At 40.7% G+C, this 9758-nt stretch overlaps 1 long non-coding RNA gene across 1 annotated transcript in view; it reads left to right on the forward strand.

The window, feature by feature from the left end:
- The window catches only part of LOC125184728 (uncharacterized), a 57331-nt gene extending 47976 nt beyond the window's left edge, over window positions 1-9355 (forward strand). Inside the window, exon 4 of the long non-coding RNA XR_007169098.2 lies at window positions 8038-9355. This is a non-coding gene — a long non-coding RNA (uncharacterized lncRNA). The remainder of the gene's footprint in view (window positions 1-8037) is intronic.
- Window positions 9356-9758: the final 403 nt, after the last annotated feature.

Below are 9758 nucleotides of genomic sequence, written 5' to 3' on the forward strand. Positions count from 1 at the left end.
GCCCTGGTGCTCCCCTGACCTCCCCGTGACTCACTTTCAAGTCTCAAACCAGCTGAAAGGTAACCGAGCAAAAAATTGTGAGTTGTTTAAATTGGCTCAGGAAGGAGTCAGATAAGCAGCAGCGCTAATGCACTCCTGTGCACCATCAATATGGGGCATGGCCCAGCGAAGGGGTAGGGCTGTAGCTTGTTCAATCACTTAAACTGCCTGGAAACTGCACCCGAGGTATCTTGCAAGGGTGCTACACAGCAAGAGGAGCAGCTCCTAAAGTACAGTGTTTAGTTCTGGCTGATTTTAAAACCTAATGTAAAAGAGGCTTTTTTTTTTTTCTTTCTTTTTGCTTTTTTTTTTTCTTTTTTTTTTTTTTTAAAAAAAAAAAAAAAGGGTGGGGGGGAATTTGTGACCCTTTCTTTTATAAATACACATGCACACACACGCAGTATAAATTAATCTGGCAAATGTGCTGATTTATAAAGTGGGGGGAGTGAATGGGAGAGGAAAATTACATAATGTATTTTAGCCAGTAATATCAATGTCAAGCCTGCTTTCCCCTTGCTTGGGGACAAAGATGTTGGATGATTTTGAGGGATTGACTGAGACTTTATTATGAACTCCTTCCCAGTTTAAATGAGAGAGATACAAGAACTTTAAGACTTTTTTTTTTTTAATCCTATATGAGATTTTACACACTGAAGTTTAACAGCTGTTACAAGGAAGAATAAAACATACTTTTTCCCACTACATCTTTTGGTTCCACCAGATGAACTGAGTTTCTTTGGCATTATTTCTTAAAAATAAAATAAAAAAAAAATCAAAAAAGCTAGGCAGATGAATTTTTGCCGGATATAATTCTGCTGGTTTAAAACTACATTAAAACAAAGGTCGGATTTGGCCAAACCTTTCAACTGCTCATGACCCCATTATTTTCTGTCTCCCTTTTCTCCCGTCTTAACTATTTGTCCCATTGTTTCACCAGATTTACTGGCTGGCAATGGCAAGGATTGCTCTTTTGCCCCTTTGCTCCCGTTTTAAAAATAACAAGGCAGGGGGATGGGGAGGAGAAGGAAACCCCAGAAGGGTGTGTGTGTTTGTTTTTTCCCAGTTTCGCTGCAGGTTGCTGGTGTTAATAGGGTGGCTTTTTAGTAAATATGGGAATACAAGACCATCCATTCAGCTCCACAGGACTGCACTTGCATCCCTGCAACCAAACCATCCAGTTGCCCTGTCAGCTGTCCTCACTTTTATTAGATTTGTTTTTCTTTATGCGATTGTTTATGGTGGGTTTCAGTTATGGCAAACCCATCTACTAACTGATTTTCCACCTTGCATCCCCATGCAGGGTTTATATCACCAGAAGATATATCAGTGCTGACTGGGATTGAATCTGACCCCGTATTTACATCCAAACAGCATATAAGACAGCTGTAAAAATGCAGGGAAACAGAAACAGCACCCTCTTGCACACATTCTGCTGTGCTGTGATCCTGGTCATGCTGGAACTGGTGCCCAGGCCATTTCAAACCCCAATTTTAAAGAATTTGAAGCGAATCTATTAAATGTCAGTCTTTGCTGAACCTGTCAGGAAGGATTTCTGCCCCAGATGGAAACTGTCCAAAAGATTTTGCATGGCCATTGGAAAGTTATGCAAGGTCAGAAACAATAAATAAAGAAAAGCAAAGAAAAGCAAAGAAACAAAGAAGCAAGCAAGCAAGCAAGCAAACAAACAAAAATCAACCAAAACAAAACAGAAAGGTGAATGAAGGGCCACAGGACAAGACTCAGAGTTAGTAGGCCTCATTTCAGCCATGCAGGCCCAGCCACATGGCGTGAGGCAGCAGGGAGTTGTGTGGGGCTGAGCTGGGGGTCCCCCCCTTAACCCCAGGATCTCAGACTCCCGTTTTCTGAGAGTTTCCAATCCTGACTTTACTTTAGGCTACTAGCTGAAAAAAAAATAAAAAATTAAAACTAAAATAATAATAATAATAATAAAAAGAACACTGTGCTCTGTGGTTCCACAGCAACCTCTGGGGAGAAAGAGGGGGACAGATGGACCTTCAAACCCATGGGCTGGAACCCATCCTCCCATCACAGGCCTGTCCCTTTTTTCCACAAACAGTCACAAAAGCCAGGCTAAGCAAAACACCAAGGACGCTCTGATCCATCCGTGCCTTTTTCAAAGTTCAGTGCACTGATGTGTTGAGGGTAGCTGGGAGGGGGCTGTGATTCCTGGCTTTTCCCTGGCTGATTTCTGGGTTGCTCCCAGCTCCTCTTCCTTTGCAGCCTCCCTGTCCATCAAATTGCACCTCAGGCATCTATCCCAGTTCCTAGCTGTCAGTAATTTTCCCCCTTGTTATTTGAATCCCAAACTCTGTTCAGCTCTGCCCACTGAGTTAGTGAAAATTTTTCTGCCTAGTTGTGAGCTGTACTTTTGGAGGCCTCTGTTTGTAAATTCTGAGCAAGCGAATTGGAAAGGAAATATTAAAGTTTACTGGCTGTGGCAGAGAAATCAGATCAACCACAAGTGACTTAAAGTTTTCTCAATGAAACTTGATAAACGCAAAATCTAATTTTCCACTAAAATTATTCAGTTGTGTGCTCTAAAAAGGTTTTGCAGAAAGTCTAAAGAATCACAGAATCATAGAATCATAGAATAAATATCTATCTAAAAACGTATCTCCATAGAAAATTCTCTCAAAACACAAAGAAACAGCCAAATAATTTAAAACCTGTGAGCTTAACTTCAACCAAGTGCCACAACCAGCTTCCAAGCTGAAGGCCTTCTGGAGCCAGCACAAACCCAAACCCCAGGGATGCTGAAAACTAAAGCTCCAGGTCTGAGGACTATACCTTGCTGCATGTGCGCTGCATCACAAACAATACCTTACGCTGGGCAAATAGCGCTCCTGCTCTGTCCCAGGAAGCCTGGAGTGTATGGTGGCAGCAGGACATGAAGAAACTGGAGCAGGAGCTGTATCTCCATCATTTCCTTGCTGCCTCTTGTGGAAGGCACGTTCCTTGGCGCTATTTGCAATAATCCCATTTCTCCTGGAGTGATTTGATGAGCAACTTATCAATGCTGCCAGCAGCCTCCTCTCCCCCTTCCCTTGCCACTATTTCATGTTGTCCTTGGCATTGTTTGCCCAGCCACGTGGTGAACTGGGAGAGGGAACTGAATCCCTGGGAAAACAGCCATTAATTCTTATATTTCCTATTTATTTTTCTATTTTTTCTTTTCTGGCTTCTTCTCCCAGGGGTTGTGTACCCCTTCCATCCTACCGCACTGCCGGGACAGTACAGCAGGAGCGACACAGCAGAACAACTTGCCAGTGAGGGACAGTACAGAGGGAAGCTCAAGCATCCTGTGGCCCACGGAGAGCGAGATCACAGCTTCACTCAATTTAGAAACTCACTGCCTGCTATGGCTATTGAATATATATTAATTAGCATGTCTGCAACCCCACGTTCTCAGCTGAACTGTCCCTAATTTGCACTGCTGTTTTGACTTGCTTTGCACAGCTGTGAATACAAGGTAGAAGGCAGTGGAAAATGAAGCATAGAATAGCAAAGTATGTTATAAACAATGTCTGTGAGGTTAATTTAAATGTAGCTTATGTTATTAATGATATATTGCTTTGCTTTCTTAGAAACAAGTGGTAACGGAGTAAATTGACACTGTTAGCAAAACAACAAAAGAAATCCCTGGGGGCATTTAGAAGCTGTTTGAACCAGATTTACCAAATAAAGTGAGTGTATTCTTCCCTGTTTGTGTGTTAAAGCATGCACTCAAAGATATAAGCAATAGTAACAGGGCATGCGAAGCCACACGTTTGTGAGGTGCTGCGTGCTCTTGCTCTTCTTACTTATCCATCACTTCTCAGGGTACTCCCATGTGCCTGCTGCTTGGATGTTACCACTTTCAAAGGAATTATTGCAGACAAGAGGCTTCACTTTTTGCTTTATTGGCAGCTTAAGGCACTCAAGTACTGCAAGGATTAAGTCTCATGTTTTGAGGAACACCTTTATGTTTCATGTGCTTGGGAAAGCCAGTGGTTATGAGAGGCATATGGACGGGTGTGTGACTGGCTTAAAAAATGAAAGATTTTTCAGTATGACTTAGTGTTTATTTTATTTTTATATGTTTTGACTTGTATTTAACTCTCAGCCAAATCATTTTTCTTGTAGATACTCCAAGAAAGGTGCAAGGTTTGCTAAATCTCACTCTAATCCAATGTCTCCTCTCAGTGGTCCACTCCTCAGATATAACACTGCCTGTCACTGCAGAACATAATGGACAAGTGCTTCCTAATATACCATATACCAAAGTATTTTCCAATTCAATTAATACATAACATTTTTTAAACAGTCTAATTTTGTATACATAGCTTTTTGCTAGGATGCCATAATTGAAAATTACCATACAATTCTTAAGACCCAGTATTGCGAACATGTTATTAATCTCATAATGAAAACACGTGAACTGCTCCACACTTCACTGTAGAAATCACTTTTTTTGTTGTTTTTTACTTTTTACTAAATGCAGGTAGCAGATTGTTTTGGCCTATTGGAAACAATTAAATCAAAGTCCATGGGGCTTTCTACAGCTGTATTTAATAGAGAAGGGCAGACTCCTTCCTGCTGGTTAAATTGCTTGCTGCAATGCATAGCTATTTTTATTTTTGTGTGAAAGTGAGGTTTTGAAACCTTAAAAATAGATGATGAGTTTGGCAGGGCAAAAAATACTTGGTTATAAATCAGCACAAATGTAGTGTGTGGTATTTACTCTGTGGTGCGTAGCCGAATTTCTATTTTGATTCAGGAATTTACCCTGATAGATTAATCTATGTTTAGTTAGAGAAGCAACTCAAGCTACCTGTTTCAACAGTGAATTTGCATTAAATAAGATGGGTAAGAGGAAAGCTGAATACCCCATTTGCACATTAAAAGCTGATCATTAATCCTATATTTTAACTCTACAACTGTCAGGAGCCATTATTTCCCAGAGAGCCTGACAGACAGTTCAAGGGATAAACTGGAGTGGGTCCCATTATAGGGGTCTATGAATAGACGTCAGAATAGTTTGTGCATCAAACCCCAAAGGCTATTAAATGTGATACTTTAAGAATCAATTTGTAGCTAAATTAGAGTGGAGGGATGTGAATCCTAGGACAGGTTTTAATAAAGCAGAAGATGTAACATACAGAGAGGCATCTCAAATACAACTAGGCTGATGTAAAGATTTAAAAAAATATATATGTATTATTAACTATAAAAAATGCATTGATTTTCAGCCTAGTTCTTGGAAAATTGTGCCACAGTTCACCACAGCAAAGAGATCAAGCAAGGAGGAGTGCTGAAATGCTGCTTTCAAAATTATGTTTTCAAGTGACTCCAGAGTAGATCAATAAGAGAGCTGATAGTTCACCAGCCTCTGAGACAAGCCAATGAATGCAATGGAAAAAAAAAAAAAAAGGAAAAAAAAAAAAGAAAAAAAAAGAAAAAAAAAAGAGGACCAAAGAGCTGTCTTTGTACAAAAAAATTAGTTCCTAGCAGGATATCCTGCTGAGTTTTATCTGAGTTCATTAGGCTTTAAGACTGAGTTCTGCTAATTCCACATGAAAAGTTCCAGACATTTGCAAAACCAAATAAAATGCGATGCTGTACTTAAGCTTGTTAATAAGTTTAAGTTAACACTAAAACCTGCTTAAATGGGCTGTCAAGAAACAAGGCTGCACAAGCAGCACCATACTGCACCACTGAGCAAGCCAAAAGGAAATCATGTAAACTGTGCTGTTCTTGTAGGGCTTTAAAGCACCATGCTGGACTGACCCCCCTTCCCCCCCCCCAAAAAAAAAAAAAACCAAATAAATCTTAGAGAAAGAACATGTTTCCCCATTATTTTACTTCTGTTTTTCTCCAAAGGATCTCAAATGAAGTTGGGGAATCAGGCCCAATATATTAATGACAAGTGCGGAAAGATTGACAACCTCACTGTATCAGGAACAATTATTAACTATTATCCCACATTTGTTTCCTTAATTCATTTCTCTTAAACAGTTTATATCCGAGAGTCCTTGAAACAGGATGTGCTTTAAAAATTATATGCTTTTCTGTGTGCTCTGAAAGTTAATAGTTGTTTATTATTCAAAGCAGGCTACTGAAATAAGACCTCATAAAACTGAAATCATGGTTCATTTCCATAGCTGAAAGTGGAACTTATCCCTTCCTACAGCTGGAAGAGGTGAAGGTAAAGAGAAGTTCACAGTAGAAAGTCCTCCCCTGTTGTTCTGCTTAGAGCTACCTGAGACATGAATGGCAACTCCATAAAGCCCCACTTGGTACTTCACCAATTATCCCAGATTTTAATATTTCGTGTGGGATAGCAGAAAGCTCCACGCCATGGGTCAACCATAACGTCTAGTAAATGATTGGCTCTGATAACTTTGGATTAGTTATTCCTGACTTTTTCATATTGTCAAATGCAATTAACTATTAACCACTGCATGGTCCATCAATATTTGATTATTTTGGACTGGGGGCAAGCTGTCCATAGGCACGTGCATTTCCACAAATGTGCCTGTGCGAATGTATAAACACACAGCACACATTACAGCAACCATGTTCGTTACAGTCCTCTTAAGTCATGTAGACAAAACACTAGATAAAATGCCATTACTGAGGATGTCTGTTCACTCAGCCCCTTATAATGCGTGCTCTCGTCTTTAATTGCACAGCCACATACTACTTTTAAGACAAAGCATCATGTAAGGTTCAGGAACTAGCAGCAATTCAATATTTTGTTACTTTCAAATTTCAGTTTGTTATCCCATGCCTTGTTTGCTGTATGCTATTCAGACACGTCTCTCAAAAAGAAGAATAATTAAACTCCTCTGGAGATTTTCCATGGTGGTCAGTTCTGTAATATCTGAATGCTTCAAGAACACAAAATTAATCTACCTCCCTCTTAGCACTTGCTGTTGGAACTCACCCCAACCTTACGGCTGTGAGTTCTCACTATAGTGAAATTTTGGCTGTGCCCCTGTAATCCATACTAGAATAATATATTCTAGCATGCAATAGTGAGGACACTGTAACTGAGGACGCAGCATATGTGGTGCAGTCAGCGTTACCAGCTGTGAGAAACCTGAGCATCCTCAGCTACAGCAGAATCTTCTCAGAATTTAGCAACTGAAATTGAACAAGTAGTGATGGAGCATGTGCAAACTGTGATTTTTCACAGGCTTATAACACAGCCAAATGTATAACGAGAATAGCAAAAGGCAAAGCCCTTGCATAGGGAGCCTCTTCAGATTTTTCAGGCTCTGGCTTCAAATTGTGGCGGTGCTAGAACAATTCCAAGAGAAGATCCTGGATGTTTAAAGATGGGCAAAACATCCTGGTTTCTGTTAACCTTGGTCACAGAAACAGCTAAATATATTTGGCTGAAATTTTGATTAAAATTTTAGCACAGATCAGACACTCTGCATGCAAATTGTAGCAGAATGGCTAAACTCTTAATAAAATTCAGCTGTCTGCAAAGAGGGGCTTATAAAGGCAAAGTGTCAGGCAATTTTGCCTGTTGGCCCTGTGCATTTACACAAATGCAAAAATCTCTTTACATGTAACGTTGTGCATGTGATAATGAATGTGTATCTGCTATGTGGGTGTGAAAGTGCTTGTGTAAATACACTTGAGCAGCAAAAGTTTTGCCCCGTTGAAGATTATCGCCCATTGATAGCCGCTGCGTGTAAATGGGGATCAGCTATGCAAGCACACAAGCTGGCTGCTCCTGAGCCACTCGGCAACAACACGAACACTGACTTCAGTGAGAATGGGATGGTTGAAATTATCATCGTATTAAAGGAGAACAGGTTCAGAAATCATGTCCTACTTTTGTTTAATGGTTGCACAAGTGATTTCATTTGTTTGAGAAATTATAAATATTCCCGTTAACACATCATTCTTCTTTAGGCCCATAAATCCAGGTATATAAAAATAAGCTTGTGTTTACCCACAAAGAAGTTCTTGTCTTTTTTGCAGAAAGCCAAGTGTGATCACCACGAGGGGAGACGAAACAATCCAGCAGCGGTGCCAGCAGGAAAGCTCACTGTGGCATGCCCAAAGAGCAAGAATATCTGCACTAGCTGCATGTGCACAAAGGTTTGGATTTGCCTAAAACCAGTCCTGAGCTGGAGGGGAAACAATAAGAGAGTGTATAGGTAGGCACCTACCCCACCACCCGGGTCTGCCTGCTGGAGAGGGTTTGGTTTCACGGCAGGAACACAAATAAAGCACAACGCTAAATAATTAAAGCCTCTCGTTAAAGGGCAAGTCATTTATTGTTATCAGGAGGGTATTTTTTTGTGCATCACAGGCAAAGCTTATTTTGCAAGATTTTAAAATGTTTTCCTAAGAGCAAACATAATCTCTCCTAGCATTTGCAAAACTTACATTACCCCGGGTAAAAAAATACCCAACAACACTGAGCACATCAGCTTATCTGAAACCTAATACTGTTATTGTAAGGTTTTGTATAGCTCACTTCCTGTCTTTATAGTTACACAACAGGATATTTAAATTACAAAGACAATGAAGAAACCCAGCGAAATACTCCTGATATTAAAAATATTCCAGTTGTTTTTAATGCCCTAATTCCACGCAGAACTAATTGGCAAACACAAAGCCACATCAAGAGCCGTGCTGGCTAAACACGCCGCAGGTTTTGCGGCCAGCCAGCAGGCAGGTTCACGGTTTGTCAGCCGTCCCACTATGCTGTGAAAAACGTGCAACTTGCTACTCCAATGGCAGCCGCTCACCCGCCGCCGTTAGCAGTCTGTCCCTGTTTCCATTGTTAACTTAGTCTTTGGGGTTTAATATCTCACCTGTATGAAATTGCATCGGGGTAAAGCTCAACACACAGGTGTGTCTGGGTATTACTCTTCTATTTTTTTAACAACAAAATTAAATTGTATCAATCAACACTGAGGAATATATATTTTCTCTTTTTTTTCCTTTAGTTTCAGGCAGTTTATTCCATCCATAATCTGAACAGAAACAAAACTTTTCACCGAAAAAGCCCCATGCTGTCCATTAAATCTTTTGGTTCCTATTCAGTTTGTATTGAGGGGGCTATTTATATCTTAGAGGTCTTTACCTAAGTAGGCACTTCCCGACTTGCGCTTTCTTGATTTACCACTTTGGAGTACTAATGGAAGTGAAACTAACCCATACTGGATCACCACTAGACCCTGTCTGTTCTCTGGAATGTCTTTGGGACAGACCTTCGTTCCATTCAAAGGATATTTCTCCTCCTTTAGCTCCTTTAGCTCCTCCTTTAGCTCCGTGTCCACCTCTCTCACAGCCAACTCAAGGCAGGTGCAAAAATGCTGCAGTCGAGACTGCTGCATGGATATTATCCTTGCTACACACAATGTCAGGTAAAAGCACTAAAGCATGATTCTAAGCACAGAAGCAGCGCACAAAGCGTGCCAGTGTTTGCTCTGCCTGGATCAGTAAAAGCCTCTGAGTATGCCATATCACAAGTGCCAGTAGTGAGCATAGCTGCCTAAAGGCACTGACCCATTTTACAGCTGCAAAAATTGAGGCACTGAGAGAAAACCTGGCTTATTCTACATCACACTGAAACTGAGAAAATCCCAGCGTATACAGCTTCAACCGGAGCCAGGCTCAGCACAGCGCCTGGCTAGCAGAGGGCAGATGTGCTATTACTCCTTGAAGCCCCTTGCTAAATCTCTGTGCTC

The sequence above is a fragment of the Anser cygnoides genome, chromosome 2 (assembly GCF_040182565.1).
Source record: "Anser cygnoides isolate HZ-2024a breed goose chromosome 2, Taihu_goose_T2T_genome, whole genome shotgun sequence".
NCBI lineage: Eukaryota > Metazoa > Chordata > Aves > Anseriformes > Anatidae > Anser > Anser cygnoides.